The 24,599-nt window shown below is 34.9% G+C and overlaps 1 protein-coding gene across 2 annotated transcripts in view; it reads left to right on the forward strand.

The window, feature by feature from the left end:
• Nucleotides 1–8,999: 8,999 nt before the first annotated feature.
• LOC149794266 (uncharacterized) overlaps nt 9,000–24,599 on the forward strand; it is a 90,406-nt gene continuing 74,806 nt past the window's right edge. Inside the window, exon 1 of one of the 2 annotated variants that reach the window (XM_089968406.1) lies at nt 9,000–9,104. The gene's annotated coding sequence lies outside the window, so the exon portion shown is untranslated. Of the gene's footprint in view, nt 9,105–9,965; nt 10,144–24,599 lie in introns of those variants that run through there. The other variant, XM_089968405.1, reaches the window with a different exon arrangement.

Below are 24,599 nucleotides of genomic sequence, written 5' to 3' on the forward strand. Positions count from 1 at the left end.
ATATATATATGTAAAATCAATTAATCAAATACGTAACAGTTGTAAAATTCCTAGGAATGTTCTTTGACAACCACCTCACACGGAAACAGCACCTTGAACAACTCACCCAGAATTGTAACAAAGTTCTCAATTTACTCGGGAACATTACAGGGACTGACTGGGGATCCAACCAGGAATCCCTCCTCACGATATATAAAACCCTAATTAGATCAAAACAGGATAACGGTTGCCAAGCATATAACTCGGCTAAACAACCTGTACTACAAAAACGAGACACTATCCAGAGAAAAGCCTTACTATTATGCACAGGAATACTCCTCTCAACATCATTAGAAGAACTACAAACACTAACAGGAGAACTACCCTTAAAATTACGTAGGCAAGAACTGCTCCTCGTAGTCCAGTTGTATGGCTTGCTGTAATGTGTCTGACACAACATAAGGTATTGTTTTTGTTGGGAAACTCGGTAAGGTCAGATAAAATTGGTTATTCATAGTTATATGGATCTGGTTTCAGAGAAGTCGTCTGATGTCCAAGGAGAATATTTTCCAAATATTCCAAAAGAGGGTTGTTGCTGCAGTTGTGACTGCAGGAATTGTTGTTGTGGTGACTGACATTGGTCGTAAGCCTACCGATGTTGTTGTTATTGCCGGTAGTATATTTCAAGAATGGTATGAAGATAACCAACAAAACTGCTTCACAAAATTTCCCCCAATTGTTTGTTTCTTTGCTGCAGATTCAAATTGGCAATCGCTGCACCGATGACAAAATACATCGCAAAGAATTAGTAAAAAATGATGATTTGATTTTTAGGTACACGTCCTATACACCACACCCACAGTGGTTCTTTCTGTAGTCCTTGAAGATAGGAGAGGTAGCGTCCGTGTTTAACACATGATGGTCACTTCGTGTTATAGTCCATGACTTGTAAAGCAACAATAGAAGAATTAAGACTTTCAGTTTTTGCGGTCGGTATTTGCCCTCACTACGTGTTTTTCGATCTAGAATGCTTTTGGGGTCATGGACGTCTTCTCTTTTTGTCACTCAGGCAAGTAACATATTTCTATTCACACTTCTCCGTTCATTTCTTCCAATTTATAGACGGGGGAGGGAGCGAGAGGATAACGTGCACTACATGTATATGGCACGACACATTTGGGTTGTCCAGGTAGGTAGATAACCTTTGTCAAATATGCGTTTGAATTTTCTAATGCCAACGCTATCTCCTGTTTTTAAGATCGCGTCTATATTGTAAGTAGTAAGTGACGTTCCAAACTATCGATCAAATATTATCACTTCGTTGTCAGGGGTCACTTCTTTGAGTGCACATCCAATACTTCGGTAATACTTCTGATTGTAAGCTTTGACGACACGTGGTAACGTCGATGTGTTTGAGTGTTGATGTGTCAAGTATTTCCAGATATGTTCTTTCAAAATTCTTTTAACAAATTCAACGACACCAGCTTTTGTTTGAGGATTTTCGGTGGTAAAATAAATGAATAGTCTTTTCAATTCTTTTTAAAGTGCTTGATTAAAAAAATGCGGTACCTTGGTCTGTTTTAAGGAACACTTTGTTTCAAAACCAGCTTTAAAGCTCGCACAAACTTCAAAGGGTTTTAGATTTCAATGGAACTAGCAAAGCTGATTTTGAAAACAAATCGATGAGACAAACACATATTCGCAATCACGACTGTAAGCCTCCAAACGAGAAACATCAATCATATCTGCTTACCATTGATGATTGATGCCAGCGAATTTAGTTTCACTTCTGGGAAATATTCTTCGAATGGGTTTGTGTAACTTACACGTCAATTCTCCCTGTAACCATTTTTGTACATCTGGCAAACGTACACTTTTGAAATTTGGTTTTCTCAGCACAATACAGTTTTTAGCTCCTTCGTAGCTAGCAGCCTGATTACGATTATAGTTAATGTTTGTTAAACGTGTCTCCATGATGAGGTTAACTGTTAATGTTGCATTGTTCCTCTCCAAATGACCCACTTTTCGATCCTGTTCTTAGATTCGTTTGTTATTTCCTGGAAATGTGATGAGGCTTTACTTGCTCCACGAGCAATAGGTCCAGACGACGTTTGTAGGGGTGGAGACATTTTGCCTAATGTCTATTTTCCTTCCTTTCATTGTTTCTTCCCCTGAAGAAGGTGTATCATCTTTGCTTCCCAAACGTTTGGGAGAAGGGGATGGCGTCATTAGGAAGCTGCAACTTTACCAGGTATTGGAGCAGACTTAATTTGAAACAGTTCGGGCGTGTCTTCTTCCATATTTATGGACGTGTCTGTCTTGGGGGCTGTTGATTCACTTTTCATGAATGTCGTGAAATCTCTCAGAGTAGGCTTAGCCGTTTCATCAGAAGCCTCAACAGTTTAAGTCATTGCAATAACTGCCCATATCGTTGCGATGTTTCTGTTTCTAACAAATTAGTTCCAACCATCAAATATTGTTATTCTTGTAACTGTGACTGCTCTGAGATAAATATTAGACGGTAAATGAGGTATCCTTACTAACGATGTAGTTCCATCCGACGTCGTTTCTGGGGAACTAAAGTGAGTTTCAGTCCTTCCATAAGTTCCCAAAGTACACATGTGACGTCTTTTCATAAAAGGATGTCATTTGCATTTTCTTTTTTCCTGATCATCTCATGACGCCTCCTTAAAGAGGTCCAGCAATCAATCACAAGAAAAGACCATCTACTTTTAACAACAATCGGCATAGGAAAAAATCCTTCTCGATGAACCAGCAATGTTTTCCTTTCGACTCATGAACGTTTTGATGTATTCCTAATCGTTGTTTATGTATCTTGGTCAAAAGTACCGTCCTTTTCAAAATGCTAAAGGAAGTTCCATAACGAGTATCGATGATTTCTTTGGGTATTTTTTGAATGAGTTGTTTTTGCATCGGAGGATTACATTTAGTGACTACTTACAAAAACGTACCAATTTAAAGCTAAGCGAGGAGGGAGTCCTTTTTCTTTACTCTTTTTGAGGAGGAATGTGTCTTGTGACGATGAGTAGGTGGCGTGGGCACATTTTTGTGACATCTGTTTTCCGCCCGGAAAATGGACACTGAAGTAAATCGTATAAAACACTTCTTTTTAAACTGTAATTCGTCTGCACGGATTGTCGGCTCGTCATACAAACTTTACTATCGACAGTACTCGGCGATGAAGTATTTTCAGCTGAGCAAATTGTAACAGTTCTTGTTAGGATGAATACGGTAAACGTTGCAAAGCTCCTGTTTTGTCTTTGACTTATTTTCTTTTGTAGCTCTACTTTCATTTTTGCTGTAGCAGTTGTTGATAATGTGGTTGAAGGGACGTCGTCGAGGCCGCTGGCGGAGAAGTAGGAAACACTGGTTTTAAATCTGGTTTGGCAGGTTTCGTCGTGAATGGCGAAGAAGTAGAAGTGTCAGGTGACACCTTCACTAACACTAAACAGCGTGGTTTTCTTGAATAAGTACGCGTCCTAGCAGCAGCTCCTCTCTTTCTGGCAGGATGTTTTTTTTTTTTCTTGGGATGTTTTTGTTCTTGCGGATTTTTTCTTGTGCGAACTTGGCAATTGTGACAATGGTACTTCATATGTATCAAAAGAGCGTTTGGTTTGATGGGGTATGTGAATGATGGCTTGAAGAAATTGACGTGCAGTCATGGTAAACTATCTTAATACGTCTTTGAGACAGGCTTCTAACATTAGAATGTGCCCGGACTTGTGGATTTTTTTTCTCTCATACCGATGCTATACAGTTCTTGAAACAATTTGACAGGAGGATGAGACTGAGACGATGTCATGTTTAACATTGTTTTAAGGAAAAGAAGAGCAAGATGTTTTTGTCTTTTTCAGATAGACTCCAAAGGTGACTTGTGAATGACAGGATTTTCTTCGTGGCGCAAACGTTGAAACAAATTGGTACTAAATTTCAAATAATTGGAAAGGGTCGGTTTTAAATTGATGAGTAGTAGACACAATGTGTTTAAGTGGCATCATCATATACATAATTGAGGTGTGATGTCCCTAACTGTTTGCCGAACACTCGCACTTGAGATCTATCGCTTGGAATTTTAAACAATACAACATAATGAACATTGAGATAGCTGGTGCGATGTGCTTGGCTGAATTGAAATAACTTTTTTGTGTGATGTAAATACGACTGGCATTAGGACTGGGTCCTTTGATATAAACCAAAGTTTATTTCTTCTTTGTCTTCTTCGAAGATGACACGATATGTTCGGCTAAAGTCAGTCACGACCACATCTTCGCGAGAAAGGCCCTCAAACAAAATGGACATTTGTGAGGTGTTGTGCAATTTGATTGCCACTCTTTGTAACACCACAAGATACGTTGTGGTGGATAATCAAGTAAGTGTGGATTTTGTTCGATCAAACGTTTGACAAATTTGGGTTTGCCAGAACCACTCGGTGCGTAAGACAACATGTTAAATTGATGGCAAAGATACAGTGCCTTAAAACTTTGATGATCTAACTTACCGTCAATCACTCAGAAAACTGAGAAGGAGGAGGATGAAACTGTAACCTCGATGTTAAGAATTCTGAGATTACCGTCGACGACTGAAGAACGTTTTAGACAATTTATACAAGTTTAATGTTTGTTTGTTTTTTTTAAAAAAACGTGTAACCACGAAAATATTTGCATTTTAAGAATTAAAACACGAACACACATAAGGCATAAATAGGCATAAATGAGTCCTTGCATAAAAAAGGCAGAAATTTAAATCACCAAAGCGTATATATAAACAATTAAGTGTACAATATTCTCGATCTATATATGCTTCGTGGATTCTCTGTACACGCTCTGTTTTTTGTTGTTGTTTTGTTTCTGTGCAATTATTTCTCTCTAATTTCTCATTATATTTTTATAACGGTATTGCCGTGGTAATATGTTTTCGTCTGTTCAGGTTCTTCTACCACTGTTTTTTAAAAACGTCTTAGCTTAGCTTCAAAGTTGTATGTGGTCTTCTAAACTTGTTATTCACAAAGATGCCTTTCGTTCTGAGGAAGTAGTAGTACTTTTTACATATCCATCTACTAGTAAAGAGTAGAACTAAATCAGTAACTAACAAGCACACCACACGTCTTTAAGGAGTCTCGTCTGGAGATGACACTTTTGGTAAACGTTTTTTTTTTTCTTCTTCTTCTTTTCCTACTGGGGGCCCCGAGTGGCCGAGTGGTCTAAAGCGCTTTTCGTTACGGATCACTGCCATCTCACCTCTGTCTGCGGCGGTTCGAGTCTAAGATTCAGCCAATGTGGGCATGTGAGAAAGCTTGCCAGTAGCTTCTCGTGGGTCGGTGGTTCTTTCCGGGGTTTTCCGGGTTCTTCCTCCACCATTAATACTGGCCGCCATGTATAGCCTATCGTGCTGAAAAATGGCGTTCAACCCCACAACAACAACATCTTTCCCTACTGTAAGTCTTTGTTCTCTGAAAGAGTTCTTTTAAGCGTTCAATTCTTCTGGTAGAAGTCGTGGCATTGAGACCTTTCTCTATCGTGGGTAGCTGATCAATGTCTAACCATTTGAACACTTTCAAAGTACAAAATGCCCTATTCATTTGGGTATCAATGATTTAAATGTCTTCGTCGTAAAGGATGTAATTATTTTTTTGCGTTCTGTTCAGTTCTGTTTGCCTTAATTGATTTTGTAAAATTTATTTCATTAACGTAAAAAGCTAATAATAGAAACATTTTATCTTGTTGCTGACCTTAAAGTCAGTGACAGTTTTGGTAAACAACTTTGAAAATTGTATTATTTTAATCTGTCTCAATCAGCTGAGTCAAGGTCATACCTGGACCCCAAGGTATAAACCACGTGTCAATTGATGAACAAACATCTATTTTTTCTAGAAGGATGAACTCTTCTTGACCCTCATCCGGGAATCTGTTTTGCATATTAGTTGGTCTTATAACTGATGTTATGATAAGAAATCTATCATTCGTGCCTTAACACTTGAGACGTCAAATTGTTTTACGTTGTGTACAGTTTAGGGCTGAATTTTCATTTTCTTCAAATGATTGAATTTCAAGTGATTGTTTTCTCTGGAAAAACTAAAGTGCTCTGATAATTCTTGAACAAAATCGTTTACTAGAATTTATACAGAATTCAAAAACTGGAATGATATTTTCTGTGATTCAACAAGAGACTGTTGACACATCATTAAAGCGCTGACTATTGCATACATCATCGCCTTCCATCTTGGATTTTCATCGGGATTTAAACTGTGATTCACTTAGAACTTTTAATTGATAAGACTTGTGTTTTAATTTTTGGACTACAATTTTGATTTACTTCGCAATACCGTAAGTTTTTTTTTTTAATACTTTTTTTTTACTTGTAGTCTAGGGAAATAAATTATTTGTTACATTTTACAAATCTTGTTGTCTTCACTCTTTTCTGTTACTTATTTTAAGAGCATAGACTTGTAACACTATTATAGAACTGTTGTTCTGCTACTGAAAATTATATAGTCAAGTTAGGATACATAATTTGTGTCTCGATATATGTACAGAGGAAGAAATTGCTTGTTCAAATGTTTTATACACTGAAATATGCGGAAACATATTTATGTACGGGCGAATTGCAGCAAAAAGAGGTTTGTCAGTTTGCCACAGTGATTCGTTGGCGGATTCAGTCGACCAAATCTGACTGGTACAGTACTGTCACGTGGTTCAAAACAGAAGGTTATATAAAGGAGTGAATGACAGTACTTTCCAGACAACTGGAACGAGATTAAATTCGAAAATGCAAATTTTCCTCATCATCTTCTAAATGTTCTGGCAGTTATCTTCCGGCACATTGGTAACCTAGGTTAAAACGAATAAAAAGCAATCTACAACATTCTTCTGTTTGGGTTACTAACCGTTTTCAATCATTATTTCGCATTAACTAACACTTTAAAGGCTATTAAAATATTTTATTCAAATGATTTCGTCACAAACCATCTAAAATTAACTTCAGTCTCTAATTCTTACTGTACGCATACTGTACCAGAGGGCAAACAGCGAGTATTTCCTTGCAGGAGTCATATGTATATTTGAACCAAATAGATAGTTTGTACTAATAATTTTTTTTTCTAGTTTCTTTCTTGTTATACTCTCACAACATTTTTGTTGATTTTCTTCTTGAGTTGAATTTCTTCAGTATACTCTTCTTAGCAGACGGGAGGAAGGAGTCTACCACAAACTTTTTTTTGGCCAGTTTTTTCTAATTGTGTGTGTGTGTGTGTGTGTGTGAGAGAGAGAGAGAGAGAGAGAGAGGGAGAGAGAACGCATATAAATCTTATGAGATTCAGGATAAAGGAGAAATCAGGAGTTTTAAAATAAGGCCCATTTTACAGCAGTCACCCTCAAGTTGAAATATTTGGCAAACTAATTTTATAAAATTTCTGAAAAATCTTAATTATTTCTTTTACAACTAGAATCAACAAGTTTGATTTTAATACGCTAATACATATAAGTATACGTACTTGAGACTTGTCAAACAGCCGTAATATACTTCTGTCTCATTATGTAGAGTCTAATGGAGGGCTGCCAGTTGCTGCCTAGTTCGTGTGCTTCAGCCATCTACATTATAATAGCCAATTAGACGAAGTACCTAGTTACGAAGAAGAGTTCTTATGTTAGTACCAGTGTTCTCGTATTCACTGTGAAGGCCTCTGTGTTTACGTGAAAATATAACATGTTAAATGATTCATTATTTTAAAAAAAGGTTAAACGCATTTTACCGAACACTCTAACCCGGAAGGAGAGGTCGTACGAAAGTGCGAGCGATCTCGTATTAAATGTCACGGACTTTAAGCTTGGGAAAAAATGTAACCTATTATTTGGTTAATTAATTATAAACTTAAATAGTTATTTCCATCATTACCCTCAATGCGGATCCTGAGAAGCGCAGATGCGACCTTAATATTGCGTAATGTACATCATATACAAAAAATTAGTTCCACAAAAAGACTATCTTTTTAATAGAAAATACACTAATTGTGATCAAATTAAAAGCTGTCTCTCCTTGTCTTGAATCAAAGTCTTTAAATTTACGGTTATATTCCAAAGTTTCGTATCTCACGCACAGGGTTAAAAATTGTAAAGAAAATATACTCTCAGGATTTTTCTCACTGGTAATCCTTCTTGTAAAGAAAGAAAGAGTAATGTACCTTGTATCTATCCTAGGAAAGAGATCATGGACTTACACTTTTCAACATATTGACATCTAAATGAGGGGGTTGATTGAGGGGTCGGGATTGGTTTGGGTTAAGACTGTAAAGAAAGACTTTACTTTCAATGTGCAAATCTGTAAGACTATCTTCGCTTCATACAATTCGGAAGTAAATTATTAAAGAAAACAAGCCGATATTTAATTGTTTGTCATGTTAGAATTTCATCAATTGGTTATCAGAAAATAGCAATGCTTTCGTTGTGAAAATTCGTTTCTTTATTTCAAGGACAGACGAAAGTTAACTTTCCGTTCTTTCAAATATTAGCACGTATCCTCAACGCAACACACAACAACAGTCTGTTTGGATTGGTGTTTGTCGGTACAACAACACTTGAAGGTTATTTGCTGCCGATACAGAAGCATTCATGTCCATCAGCTGTCTGCGTCACACTGGACATGGTTCTCTAGATTAAAAACGTCAAGTAGTTTTGTGTGAGATCTATAGAGCAAACACTTGTCTTATGCCTTCTCCACTTTCAACGGGCTCCAAAGCAACGGAGAAAAACAGCACAATTCTTCCAATTTTTAATATTAGACAAGATTTTATTTTGTATGAATGTTAACGTGAGCTTAGAGAAAATTTCGTCCAGGTCATTATATTACAACACATGCCTTTTATACGACTGAACCCGGTTTCTTTTGCATGAACACGTTTCAAATACACTTGTATAATCTAATTAGTTACAGGAAGGAAGCTATTGAAACTTTCCTCTTATATTTCGATGTCTACTGTTTTAAAATTCTTTCTTATGTCTTCAATATTACGTTCTCAAATCTTACGTTGTACTCGCATTCTTCAAAGCCCACGTTGTGCTCGCCTTCAAAGCTTCAATTGCCAGTCCGTTTGAGGAAATGTATGTTTCTAGGTGAGTAAAAATGATAAATTACGTATATAATCTCGCGGAACAGGTTCTAGATTGTACCAATACGCCGTCTACACTTAAGCCAATCAATTTTTTCAAACTGAACTTTGAACTAAATATATTTCATCTAATCAGATTGCACGATTGTAAACCTAAATTGAGATAAAAGGATTATGGGTGAAATCCAGTCAGTTATGTACTCTGCCAACAATAGTGGTCACACGTTTCGTTAAATGGCATCAACTATTCAGATGCCATTACCAGTTATAGACTTCAATAATCATATCCATGCCATTGCCTCGGAAGATGCAGGGATTTTCTTTACAAGATTTGCTCGCGCTAAATACGTAAACGAACTTTCACTGATTATTGGGAAAAAATATGTCGATAAATCCAAATTAAACTCTCTGTCTATGCACATAGGCGCTTTTCAAAACTCCTGAATGTCGGGTTAAATACCGTTGCAAACGTGCGTACTGCTAATGGTTTTTTTAATCTTTATTTGCTTGTGAAGGATTTCAGGACATCAATATGAGATTTTTGCAAATAATTATCAGCAAATCTTTGAATCTGACAACATCAAAATCAAAATTATTCCAATGATGATGTATTGCTTTCCGTCCGTCTCCGCTTAATGAAGAATAATGATCGGAATTATGTTTACCTTTCGCCCACATGTGATTTATGATTACATCTAATTGGATATTGTCACAAAATTTATCGATTACACAGAGGCTTTGTTGAAATTCAGCGCTGTCAGATCATACTTTACCACATTACCAGCAGCACGCACTAACCATTCTCTGTCACTTGGAACCCCCGGATCTTTCCAGACAATGCACTGTCAAGCTCATCGATTTCTTCCGCGTGTCGATATCGTAACGTCATCGGTTAGCGATAATGCAGAAACAGCAGGAGCAAAATCAGTATCGCTGTTTCTGTTGATCCTTATAACGGTGAAATTCGGGTTACACTTGGGATTATACATGATCCAGAATTTCTCTTAAATACACGCTGCGCAATTCTGTAATGTCACAAAAAGGTAAGTGGTGTTTCCTCTTTCACAGTAAAGATACAAAATGCGAAGCAATACATGTTGCTGACCCATGTCCTCGGACCTATTTTTATTGATTCAAATTAACTCAGAAAACATGCGCGCTGTATTCGTATAGTTTGATCAAGACAACACTGGACACATTGTTTTTTTGTTTTTTTTTTGTTCTTTATTTTATCTTTTGCAGTACTGCAATCGTTGTTACTTGGTTTTAACTAAGTATTTTCTCTTTCACGGCCACTTGTCTCGTTTATATGCACACCGTTATATCTAAAAAAGGTTTATCACAGATCCAGGCTGCAGGAGTGCTTTATTTGAAGATATAAGGAATGAGTAAACCATTCTTATATGATCAGCTCTGTATTAATTGGTCTGATGCGTGCAACTTTGTGAAGTCAGTCGTACTCAAAAGACGAAATTGCACGTGTTGTTTGAATAAAGTTGAATGTGTGTGTGTGTGTGTGTGTGTGTGTGTGTGTGTGTGAGAGAGAGAGAGAGAACAAAAACGAGCGCACTGTTCTATGAATTTGGTATACAACATATTTATTGAAAAACGGATCAGGTAAGAATTACAAGCATGCATCTTTGTCTGTGCATAGACCTTTGATGGCGAACCAGTGAAGGAGTTGGAACCCTCGAGTTCAAACTATTTCCTTTTCCCCGAGTGCACACCCACACCCACCCACCACCAAAACAACAACGACAACTACTATGACACCAACATCAATGCAGATGTATACCCTCATAACGTAATACCCCCCCCCCCATAACGTATCACAAGGTTATTGTACCCTGTTATCGTGATGGTAGGCTCAATGTCATATGATACAGTCCGGGAATCTAGATAATCACCAAAATGTAATGTCCGAAATGCATCAGTCTCATGTCGCACCTTTGTTTTCCACCTGTTCAAATTATCTATGGCGTGCTTGTTTTGTTTTTTGTTTATTTTGTTACTTTGCTTTAAGTGAACAGAATCTTTGTTGGCATATATTACTCTAATCTTTCAGAATAATAGGAAGTAAAGCGGTAGAAATGTGAAAAACGATTAAACAAACGACAGAAAGACAAACAACCTGACACGCACTTGTTCAGTCCTGATACAATATTTCAGAAAACTTTGTATGCTGATTTAACAAGGAAAATATTCATGCTTTGTACTTGGCTGCACGTGTCGTTATAAAATAAAAATATTGTGTTTATGTCCTTGAGAATATAATATTCCTTGACGATGATAGTCTTTTAATTTGGCTGTGCAAATTTGTTTTTGCTAGAACGGAACACAATATTATTGAAAGAAATCATTCAGAAGAATACACATGGCATACGACTCGAGAACAATTAAGATTTTTTATAAAAGAAATCACAATGCTGTAAAATGAGAGAGAGAGAGAGAGAGAGCATGGATTATCTAAACATTATAAGATCTATAAACAAAGATGAATTTCACTTTTCAAATGGTAATGCGATTTTCTACACAAAACTAATACGAATAATTTAAATGAAACATCGTTTGATCTATTTCACTTAATCTAAAAAAGGGTCGCAATAGATTGAAATGTGAATTCAACATATGCTACGTTCAAGATCTGTATTCGCTAATTTATTGTTGACTTTTTAATTATTTACTTTTTCATAAATATTGTCTATGGCAGTGTGCACACTAGTGTAATTTATCGGTGGAAATGAATTTCCATCACAAATGTTTAGTGGTTTTAGTAATGTCGCGAATTTCAACCGAACATGTATTTAAAGAAACAGATTTAGGTATTGGGTTAGCTGTTGAGTTATACATTGTATTTCGAACAAAACTAGATGATGTACTATGAAGATTTCACGTTCCTAACTTGACCCTAGATACAAAAAGAGAATGCATGACAGATGCCATCCTAACGTTGCTATGTGAACATGAGCTTTTCCACCTAATTTCGGTAATGTATATACAAGTTCGTCATCAAGACCTTTCAAAATTGGTGTGTAAACAAGTCCCATGATATGACTTATCAAAGCTGGTGTATATGGGTACTTATGTCAATTTTTTTATGTTGTTGCGTCAACAAATTTATTTTATTCAACTGCTAAGAGAGTATAAGGAATCAGTACTGCTGAGAAATATCTGCTGACAAAGCAAGTTTGATATCATTCTAAGATGAAATGAACAAATGATGAGTCCTGTTGTTGAACATTTAACTATTAGGTCAGTGATTAAAGCGAACTTAAGTTCTAAACCAAGTGATTTTCTTGCCCTAATATCTACCCATAAATTAGTATAATGTCTACGAAATGATCACCTCAAAGATGTAGTTGAATACATTTAAAGAAAAACATAAGCCTGACGTTACGTTTCTTGGCATCATAGGTTCATATTTTAATATTGTAAATAGTTCTTACAACTAGTTTAGAAATCTTTATAAATATTTCAGAACCCATGTTAAACTATGCAAGATCCACCGAAAAGTGGCAAGTGAAGCCTATATGGCGAGGAGTAACTTGAGAAGACAGATTTTACAAGTACGGCGTTTAATGTGACGAATCCTTTTCTACTAAGTTACGTAATATTTTCGCTGCGTAAACACAAGAGTTAGGAATCATTTAAAAATTTCGCGCATTTAGCTTTTATTATAATTTTGAATATTTCCATGCAAATTTGAAGTTTTTTCCCCTCCAAATATGCAATACTAGCTGTACGGAAATAAAGGTCTCAGATTAGAGTGGAACTGAACTTGGTCGAACATAGATTAGAGTGGAACTGAACTTGGTCGAACATCCAAGTAATCAGAAAGAAATACGTTTAACTTACTGTGATACAAGTATTTATACCAGTAGTAACGTTAATAAAATAAATAAAACAAGATCTGATAAGTAAACATTTTAAAGTACTGAACATAAGGAACACACACACACACACACACACACACACACACATATATATATATATATATATATATATATATATATATATATATATATATATATATATATATATATATATATATATATGAGGGCAAAGGTACACAAGTCCCATTTATGCTTAAAAGAAATCATGTATATAAACACGATCTGCTTAAAAAAACCACATGTAAATTGTCTTCTTAACATCTTCAAGCAGTGCTTTAAATTGAAAATAGCCGGGACGGTAACATACCTTCTCCGTTTTACGTTGTAACGAATCAGCAATTTTTAAAACTTGTCCAAATGTCCGATACGTAACATTTTGTCTTGTAACATCCAAACGTCCGATCTGCAACATCTTGTCTTGTAACATCCAAATATCCGATCTGGAACATCTTGTCTTGTAACATCCAAATGTCCGATCTGTATCATCTTGTCTTGTAACATCCAAATGTCCGCTCTGTAACATCTTGTCTTGTAACATCCAAATGTCCGATCTGTAACATCTTGTCTTGTAACATCCAAATGTTCGATCTGTAACATATTGTCGTGTAACATCCAAATGTCCGATCTGTAACATATTGTCTTGTAACATCCAAATGTCCGATCTGTAACATATTGTCTTGTAACATCCAAATATCCGATCTGTAACATTTTGTCTTGTAACATCCAAATGTCCGATCTGTAAGATCTTTTCTTGTAACATCCAAATGTCCGATCTGTAACATATTGTCTTGTAACATCCAAATGTCCGATCTGTAACATCTTATCTTGTAACATTCAAATGTCCGATCTGTAACATCTTGTCTTGTAACATCCAAATGTCCGATCTGTAACATATTGTCTTGTAACATCCAAATGTCCGATCTGTAACATCTTGAAAAGAGCCTTCGCGGTTCTCACCTTTATATACATCCGCACTTGAGCTACGATGCAATTAAGTGTTCTGGAAAACCAATCATCTTAACTAAATTGTAAACAAATTCTCTTCCTGAAAATTCTATGCTCGTAAAGAAAGGATACGCCTTGGTCTCAAATTGTGATGCATATTTACTTTTTATTGTGTGCTTGAGCTTTGTTTGATTTTGAGAGCAGAGTTTTGACCTACCTGACTTTTGTCGTGGCTGAGGGTTGTGCCTACCGGATTTCGTCATGTGTTTGCTTGAATTTAAGTTTAAGACCGGGAACGTTCACGAATTAGTGAATTTTTACATTAGAAATGACTAGTTTGACAGAAAATACTATGGCATCATAGATCCGATGACAGCCTGTATATAAAAGAGACTAGGTAAACAATTATACATTTCTGTTTTAAGTTCAATTTGTGGAATGATGTATTGTTGTGTTCAGATATAATATAACAGGAATAATTTCTTTAAAGTTTCATTGAAATTGCAAAGTGCAAACATTCTGGACTAAAACACAACTTTGGGATTAGTCAGTATTCATTCAAAGACATTTTGTATCATTTCAGTATGATACATCAGGACATTCCAGACTATTGGAATTTATTAGCAACATTCTATAATTTTAGACTTTGTATAGAACATTTAAGATTTATTGTGAATTAGTTCACATATATGGATGTTCTCCTTAAATTACTAAACTTGTCCGATTTGCTTACATAATTTAACAATACAGATTCGTAGCAAAATTTGGTTTTAATACTTTATCTTGACAAAAGACAGGTAGGCAAAAACTATTTTCATAACCCTAAATCACGGACACAGTCAAGGACAGTGTATAAATATTCATAACATCTCCCCTCATAAAGAACAAGAAACATTTATATAATAAAATTTTCTTTTGCATATTAGTCAAGTAAATATGCACATGATACTATACTAATTAAAATCACACAGGTAGATGTATTATACACGGCACAAAATATACACAAAATAAAATTATATAGTACTTCTATACAGGCGAGAGTGCATCTACAACCTTTTCATCTGATGTTTCTAATGTCAATATTATATACTTGTAGCATCAAATTTCATCTCAGCAATCTGATTTTTGTTTTCAATTATGTTAATGAAAGTGGTTGTAGCCACTGAATACAATAATCAGAGAAGGCGTTATAAATATTGGATTTAATTTACATTTGATTTAATTTAATTGCTTGTAAGTTTTGAAATCTTTTTAATTTTAATTTCACCACATGTCAAAGTAATGTAATTTTTTTCTCTAGGAATTTCCTATTTTCCAGAAATAAGTTTGACCTGACTGTTAGTTGTAAACACAGAACTTTGTATCTTATGCTGACCTAGTTCCTGGCCTTGATTGAGAGTCAAGTAAACAACATTTTTTAAATTCATTTTTAATATGTGTATGATAATAATGAAATCGAGGCTGTACTGGACTGCGTTTCATTAGACGTGTAGATACCTTCTAAACAATTCTGGAATGTGATCACGTGACCCTCATCCGGGAATCTGTTTTGCTTCTTAAGTTACTTATAGCCTTTGTTTATAGAGAAATTAGGCAGTTGGGCTTCTAAACATTGGGACGTAAAGGTGTTCATTTTGTTGTGACAGTTTGGAGTTATATTTTAATTTTTATTCAAATTATTGGATTCTAAAAGATTGAATCTTTTTCCTGGAAATATTTGAGTGCTCATACAGAATTCTTGGACTAAGACTTTCCTTTAAATTTTATTCGGAAATTTAAACACCGGAATATTGTTGTCTGTGGAATAACAAAGAACTGTAGACGCTACAGAACCATACTGACTATTTAGGTGCATTCAGTATCAATTAGTGACAGTTTAGGTGACTTCAGTATCAAATTAGTGACAGTTTAAGAATATTCAGTATCAATTAGTGACAGTTTATGTATATTCAGTATCAATTAGTGATAGTTTAGGTATATTCAGTATCAACTAGTGATAGTTTAGGTAAGTTCAGTATCAATTAGAGACAGTTTAGGTATATATATTCATCATCAAATTAGTGACATTTTTGGTGCATTCATTATCAAATTAGTGACAGTTTAGGTATATTCAGTATCAATTAGTGACAGTTTAGGTATATTCAGTATCAATTAGTGACAGTTTAGGTATATATATTCATCATCAAATTAGTGACAGTTTAGGTATATTCAGTATCAATTAGTGATAGTTTAGGTAAGTTCAGTATCAATTAGAGACAGTTTAAGTACATTCAGTATCAATTAGTGACTGTTTAGGTACATAAAATATCAATTAGTGACTATTTAGGTGCATTCAGTATCAACGTATTGACACTTTAGGTGCATTCATTATCAAATTAGTGACATTTTAGGTATATTCAGTATCAATTAGTGACAGTTTAGGTACATTCATTATCAAATTAGTGACAGTTTAGGTATATTCAGTATCAATTAGTGACAGTTTAGGTTTATTTAGTGACAGTTTATGTGTACTCAGTATCAATTAGTGACAGTTTAGGTATATTCAGTATCAATTAGTGACAGTTTAGGTATATTTAGTGACAGTTTATGTGCACTCAGTATCAATTAGTGACAGTTTAGGTATATTCATTATCAAATTAGGGATAGTTTAAGTACATTCAATATCAATTAGTGACTGTTTAGGTATAAAATATCAATTAGTGACTATTTAGGTGCATTCAGTATCAATTTAGTGACACTTTAGGTGCATTCATTATAAAATTGCTGACATTTTAGGTATTTTCAGTATCAATTAGTGATAGTTTATGTACATTCAACATCAAATTAGTGACTGTTTAGGTTCATTCAGTATCAATTAGTGACAGTTTAGGTGCTTTCAGTATCAATTAGTGACAGTTTAGGTGCACTGAGTAACAATTAGTGACAGTTTGGGTACATTCAGCATCAAATTAGTGACTGTTTAGGTTCATTCAGTATCAATTAGTGACAGTTTAGGTGCTTTCAGTATCAATTAGTGACAGTTTAGGTGCACTGAGTAACAATTAGTGACAGTTTGGGTACATTCAGCATCAAATTAGTGACTGTTTAGGTTCATTCAGTATCAATTAGTGACAGTTTAGGTGCTTTCAGTATCAATTAGTGACAGTTTAGGTGCACTGAGTAACAATTAGTGACAGTTTGGGTACATTCAGCATCAAATTAGTGACTGTTTAGGTACATTCAGTATAAATTAGTGATAGTTTAGATGCATTCATTATCAATTAGTGACAGTTTTGGTGCATTTAGTATCAATTAGTGACAGTTTAGGTATATTCAGTATCAATTGGTGATAGTTTAGGTGCATTCATCGTCATTTAGTGACAGGTTAGGTACATTCAGTGACACTTTGTGACAACTATGACCATTAGTTACCTAGTTTTTTCACCACTCAGATAATCTTTAGCGTCTAAACAGTGACCATATTGCCCACATTCAACAAGGGACATAAGGAATTTAAAAGATGTAAGTAACAATTCTAACGAGATAAATGAATCAGGATGAATGAACTAGAATCCGAGCACCAGGAGCAGATGAACTTATGAACTGTTTCTAAATAAGATTAAATAGTTAATTCATAACGTGTACAAGCACCCATCAATAAATTAAATGCTTTTTTTTCCTTCGGAAAATCTTGTAAAATTGCTTGACTGAAGTCTAGTAAAGTGTGTTTTCTTATTATCATTGGTGACCTAAATTTTGATATGCAGGACCTCTCCGAATCTCAATGCCTATGTGATATATGTGTTAATTTTGAAGTGGCATGCTTAATTAGAGAACCTCTACGTTTTAAGATTGGACGTAATTCATCTTGCGTTGATCTCATTCTTACAAATGAACAAAGCCAATGTATTAAAACCTTAAATGTGACTACTGGTATTAGTAATTTTCATAATTTGGTCTTTACTCAATTAAGAAGCACTGTTCATTCTGCTACCACGGAAAAATAATACATATAATTTTCAAAGATTTTGATGTTATTGACTTTGTAACTGATTTATAAAATGCTCCATTTACTGTCCTGGTTTTCGGTATTGACTCAGAATCTGTCAACTCTAATTATAGTAATTTGGAAAAGGTTCTGTTAAATGTTATAGACGAATATGCTCCAACGAAACATACATACCTACGTAAGCAACCATTACCTTATATGAACAGAGAACTAATGAAAATCTATATACGATAAACACATGTTGTTCACAAAATACACTAAGTACAGATCATGCAAAGTATATGAAAACTATAGAAAGCAGAGAAAGTTGGTAAGCAAGTTAAAGAATAAGTCTTTGAGCGCATACGTTTAGAAAGATGAGCAGGGAGCACTAAATATAGGAACGTTTGGCCAATTATTAAGCCATATTTCTCTAATAAATGATCGGATGGTCAAGATAAGATCAGGCTTGCTGAAGGTACACAAATTTTAAACAATAATAGAGAACTATGTGAAATCTTCCATAATTTTATATTAATGTGGCATTAGACATTGGTAAGGATGTTCCTTTTTGACCGTTTAACCTAGAGTATGAAGACTATTAAGGGCAATAGTAACGTGAATAACCTTTTGAGTTTAAGCGAGTTAATCAAGAATAAGTGAGAGAAAAAAAATGATAAGAAAGTTTAAATTCAAACCATGCTAGAGAGGGAATCAAATTCCTATTAAAATATTAAAAGCTGACAGTCCCTGTGAGCTAGTTACAGATCTAATTATGAAAACTGTACAGTCTAATAGTTTTCATAGTCGTTTGAAGAAGGTCAAGTAGTTCCGATTTTCAAAAAGAAAAAACCTAATGAAAAAAGTAACTATAGACCTGTCAGCATTTTACCCATCATATCAAAACTATTTTAAGAAATCAACTGACACGCAGTTGACATCATTTTTGGTAACATTTTAACAGACATGTGTACCAGACTATTTTGTTACGGTTTCTTTAAGACAAACTTCCTTCTGTGATGTTTTAAGACTGGTGATGAAAACAAATAGATAGCTACAGTTCTGGTGGGTTGATCCAAAGGTTTTGAGGTCTCCTTCCTGATATTCTGATTTGCATGTTAAGGATTTATGGTATGTATGTTAGACAACACAGCAGGAATCTTACTGAACTATATGTCGAATCGAAAGCAGAAAATTAAGCAGCGGGATGTCTTGAGTAGTTGGATTGAAATTGAAAAAGGGGTACCTCAGGGGTCGATTCTCGGACCATTACTTTTTAATGTTTTATTCACTTTTAATCACTGTCTTTTAAAATGCTTTGCTTGCTCATGTTTCAAGGTATGCATTTTGTGTTTGGTCTATTTGAATCTATGTACATGTACTATGATGTAGTTGTAAGTCATGAAAATCATGCTTGTTGTAATGACTCATTTGTTTGATGCAATGTCGGTTAATCGCTAATCAGAGCTTATGCTGAATTGTTGTTGTAAATAATGCCGATGTTAAAGTCCCAATGCTGCCATTATGTACAAAAAGTCGTACATGCCAACTCATTTGAATAATGCTGAATCATGAAAGATATTGGTCCTAAACATCTTTGGGTGCCATTAAAATTAGATAATATCGACGCATCATCACATTATGAGCCATGTAAAGCCCACCCACCCCCACTGCGAAACCCGGGCATTTTTCACATACGTACGAATTAAACCGATTTTGATAGGCGATATCCATAGATCAGCCGATTTCAGTCGAAATCTGGAGCACAAGATTTGATGACGTGACTGTCGTAAACATAAGCAGCAATGGCAACGCTGTCATATACAGTAGGGTATCCTAATGTGATATGCTATTTTCATTTTGTGTTTGATATGATGCAGTACTCGGCCTAGCATTTACGAGTATTTTTTCTTCAAAGGCATAAATGACGTAGTTTTTGCATGTCCGTGTCGTATGCTCACAAATTAATAAGGAAATCTGCAACAGCTGGGATTGTCTTCATCCTACGTTCGCCGTTCAAAGCATTCTAACGCCACCAATATTCACCCAAGTCCTATTTTTATTTAATGTACGCTTGATCTTCTCATATCTGCCTAAAAAGGCGGACCTCACCTCTTTTCATTCCCTCTCTAATCAGTTTGTCAACAACTTGCGATTGTTATTGCAATTATATTTGTCACTAACACAGTTTGCCGAATTTTGGAGCACTCCCGAAAAAGATGGGAATTACGATCGACTTTGTGGACTAAATTAAACTGTGGCACCCCCTAATTCTAAACAGAATAGCTGAATGTCGTTTAAACCTAACATCTTATTTCAAAGTACGATTAACGTCAAATAGGTTGTGTTTTTTTTAATTAAAAAAATCATTTCCTTCCTTCAAAACTTTAATTAGATTGGACGAATGGTAACATTTATGAAACACGGCGACATTAGGGCTTTACATAATCTGATATTGTGTTGTCTTGTTTTTTTTTTACACTCAAAGTAGCAAGCAAATCCTTTTTTTAAAAAAGACGGCAAGATGACAAATACAAACTGGAATTGAATACAATTTTGGTAGAAAACCTGGCTTAATCAGACAAACGAATAATAACGGGAAAGGTGTGTAAGCTGTTGGCAGACAAAGCAGCACAGCAAAAAAGAAAATTACACTGTTTGTCTTAGAAACTAAAGGACGTATAATCAAAGTTGAATAAATTCTTTAGTTTGGAAAAAAGATACAGCACAAACAAACTGGAAGAAATTGATGAAGATCTCGAGCAAATGGTAAAGGAATTAAACAGAGCAAATAGAAAAACTAAAAGAGGAACATGTAATATTAGGAGCTCAGTCTGTATCCATTCTTTTGTTGGTTTTGGGTATCAGTTATGTCATTTACAATTTGGAGTCATAGCGAAAACCGAATGTCTTACAAACTACAGCTACTAAAAGAAAGACTATAAACAAGAAAGTAAAAGATCTGAACTTATCAACGAAAAGCAATTGTACAACGTATCAACAATTTAAACATCCCTCAAGTGCTGTAGATTTTATATATTTGAAATGTACGAGACCCTCCCCACATAACACACAAATGAAAACAAAACAATGAAAACGGGCAATTTGCCATCTGATACAGCTTGAACAGTTTCATTCAAACTTGCTGCTGCAAAAATTGTTACGTACAATTTAAAGCCACCGTCTCAAATATCTCTTAAAGGCACACCATTATCATGTACCCTTTGATATGTTATATTTGACGACATGTTTAATAGTGGACAGATTATTGTCGCACAAAATTTTCCTTGGGTAAAATTAATCTAACCTCAAGATTTGATTACATACTCGCCTCACTCTGCGCTAGACAAAGCAGCTTATGTATTGCTTTCAATTTTCATAGCTCTAGTAAATACTCATGTTGTCATGCTAGCATTTCCGTATCACCACACGATTCCGTTACTGACGGCGTATTATACCGCATCAGTGAGTGTCGATTCATATCTATGGTTCACACAGAATGATACGAGTGTGTTACTGTAAAAAAAATTACTCTGCACAGGTAATTTTTAAACTTTTTTTGTTTGTTGTGTTATTGTGTAGAGAGATATAAGATATCAATATAGGCAAATATTAAACATTATTAATTATTTTATTTGATTTTTAGTATTCTTAAACAATGCTTTTGGTGAGACCCAAAATATGAATGCAGAAATCTATCATATTCTTACTAATTACTACTTTTACATATGGATGAGAGGCTGATGTTTATGCTGCACTTTATATAATTAGTTATTGATTACGCAAGAATAGTACGAGTTGAGAACGTGTCAGTGGATTGAATATGCTCCCACGTAAATGCTGGTCGGAACTAAAAAATAATAATATAAAAAAATAAATAAAAAACAAACAAACAACAAAACAACAACAAACAAGCCAATTACTTGCACAGTGATCGTAAACCAACAGATCAGGGTCCATGCTATTCGTTTTACCTGAATGTTCTTTTTAGCGGTATAGACTGAATTATGTGTGCATTATGTGACAGCAGCTCTAACTGAATTACATTGTTCACATTTGGGGTTAGGTTAAACACTGGCAAATACGGTAGATTCGACTGTTATTAGGAAAATATGCAAGAATCAGAAAATTTGATGTATCATAAAAGATGACGGGCAAGAAAAATCGATTGCAAGGTTAGTAGCCAGTTGAACACACGAACTATTTCTGAGCAAAATAGATAGCTGGAGGCAACTTAGAAAATATATTATGCTAACCAGTGCCGGATTATCTTACTAGCGAAAGTAGCATATGCTACGGGCCCAGCACTTTCAAGGGCAACGCGCTAAATGCTTTGAAGATATCAATTACCTACATGTAAATAATACTATTACGGAAATGTTAGACATATATGTCGTATTCTCTGGCTGTATAGAGAATGAAAATAAAAATACAATTACTTTACCATGCGAGCTAAAAAATTTTGTTTTCATTCCCTTTGTGGTATAACGGTACCAATTGCGCAAGTCCAGGTGGGCGGAGCTTAAGGTGTATGGAACATTGTATTCAGAATTAAAGAACAAAACTAGCTGTGATTGGTGCATTATGTAAGACTTGTACTTTCTGTTTGGCTTAAAAAAAAGTTGAGCCTCTTGGCAACATGTGAGTTTGTGTTAATTTCTATCTAGATCATATTTTGTATTTTTTATGATTTTTTTAAAATATGGTACACATGACTGAAAATGTGCTTGTTGTGACTAGATAACTCTTACCCCTGTCTAGTTCCAGTAGAGTTATCTCTCTTAAATGCAATGGAGTACCTGGTTATGTCATTGTCAAATTGACAATCTAGCATTGTTCTATATGACAGCGTGTGACATGCATGCCCAAGTAGGACAGAAAGTATATTTATTTCACAAAACATTAGCATTGAGGTATATGGAAAAACAATTGGTACCGTGATACCTAAAGGAAACAATAGCCTCACAGTGTTTCCATAGAAACGCATACATGTGGGCGGCATTTATGAACTATACTAGTTTGATGTAGGAAAACAAATGTATGCTGAACACTTTTGGTCAAATATTGAAAGTTCTTTAAGAATAAAATGTATGAAATCTTTAGAAAATAGCACAAGATGGCTTTGGATGGGGACTTTTGATAACTATAGCTATGATAGATATAGACTTGTGTTACCTGATGCCTTTATGTATGTGCTGTTACCTCCTAGATTGGAATGCATGCAACAAAATAAGTTATGTAAACATAATATAGTTGATTTTGGCCAAATATTGGCTATTGTACCTGCAAAAGATGAAAAATCATGTGTACAAAAACAACTATCTTGTTCTTGTAAGGCATGCCATAAACCAGGATAGAGAACATTCTAAGTACACTTGTAGATAGATCACTTGTACCATGTGGGATGTTCTGGCATGAGTAATTTTTAGGTAATTTATTAAGGATTTGGTATTCCTTCCCATTTTGATTTGAATTGTCCTGTTCTAATTGTCCCTTTTTTTTTTACACTCTCCTGCTTTGAAATTGTTCATGTAGTTAGTTCAGTTCTCTTGCATTCCCTTTTGTTGAAGTAGCAGTGAATACCAACAAACAAGAACAGTTTCCTTAAGTCAGCATTTCCCATTGGCACTTGTATAAGCCCAATTATAATCTACTATTGACTTTCAATTAATCCTATTTCTTTCTGTCAAGCTGCTCCTGTGGAATTTCCATGTTTGGTCCAACATTACAGAATGATAACCATTTTAGTCACACAGTGCGTATTCATTCCATTCAAATCCACACTGTTCTTGAAACTTTGCATCCCATCGCAAGAATCCAAATTGGCATGAGATGATATCTGCATGGTTATGGAAGGCTGCACTCTACATGCCGGCATTGTAGAAAATATGAACTATGTGATATGAAAGAGCTGCGTCATCTTAGAAATTAAAATTACATGACTCTTGAGGTCTCCACTAAACATAAGAGTCTAAATGTTAGGTTCTCACTTTGTCAGTAATGTATTTTGAGATAATTTAATTGCAATGAAGTTAATACAGGTTGTTGATGAACTCATCTATATTACATGGATAATGTATTCAAGGTTACCACACCTTATGTATATCATTCAGTTATCTCCCTTACACCAGTCATAACATTTCAAGGAAATAAAATCTCACATTTTCAGTGACTGATTATGAAAATAAAGAGAAGATTTGTGAAGTATTATATTAGCCCTCAATCTTGATGCAAATGTAAGTAGAAGCAATTTGATAATTTCTCACAGTAAAGTTTACAAGTTTAAAAACTGATAAGGTATGTTCTGCTTGGCTCTGAGATAAGTTTCTCTCTATCTTATGACAATTATTATTAAATTCTTATGTAGAAGAAATATACTTTATATGTATCTATATTATCTAAATTATTCACCCTTTTATATTAGATGGAAATGAACACAACTTCACTTGAAATTTGGGTCCTGTAAGGGATGTTATAGCACAGTTGCCTTTGGGCTGTCCTTGGACCTGTTGGGCCCTGCCCCATATATTTGTCCAAGGTAAGGTCATCAAACTTTCACTTCTCATTTTTCGCATTGCTGATTTTGCCACCTTTAATTCCTTTATCATAAGCTACCTCTCCCTTTTAGATAAACACTTTCCTCCTGTTTTTAACTCCATTTGATGTGCTATACTTAGTGTTTATATTTGGCATT

This window comes from Sinohyriopsis cumingii, chromosome 8 (genome assembly GCF_028554795.1).
Source record: "Sinohyriopsis cumingii isolate HCF-2022 chromosome 8, ASM2855479v2, whole genome shotgun sequence".
Taxonomy (NCBI): Eukaryota; Metazoa; Mollusca; class Bivalvia; order Unionida; family Unionidae; genus Sinohyriopsis; species Sinohyriopsis cumingii.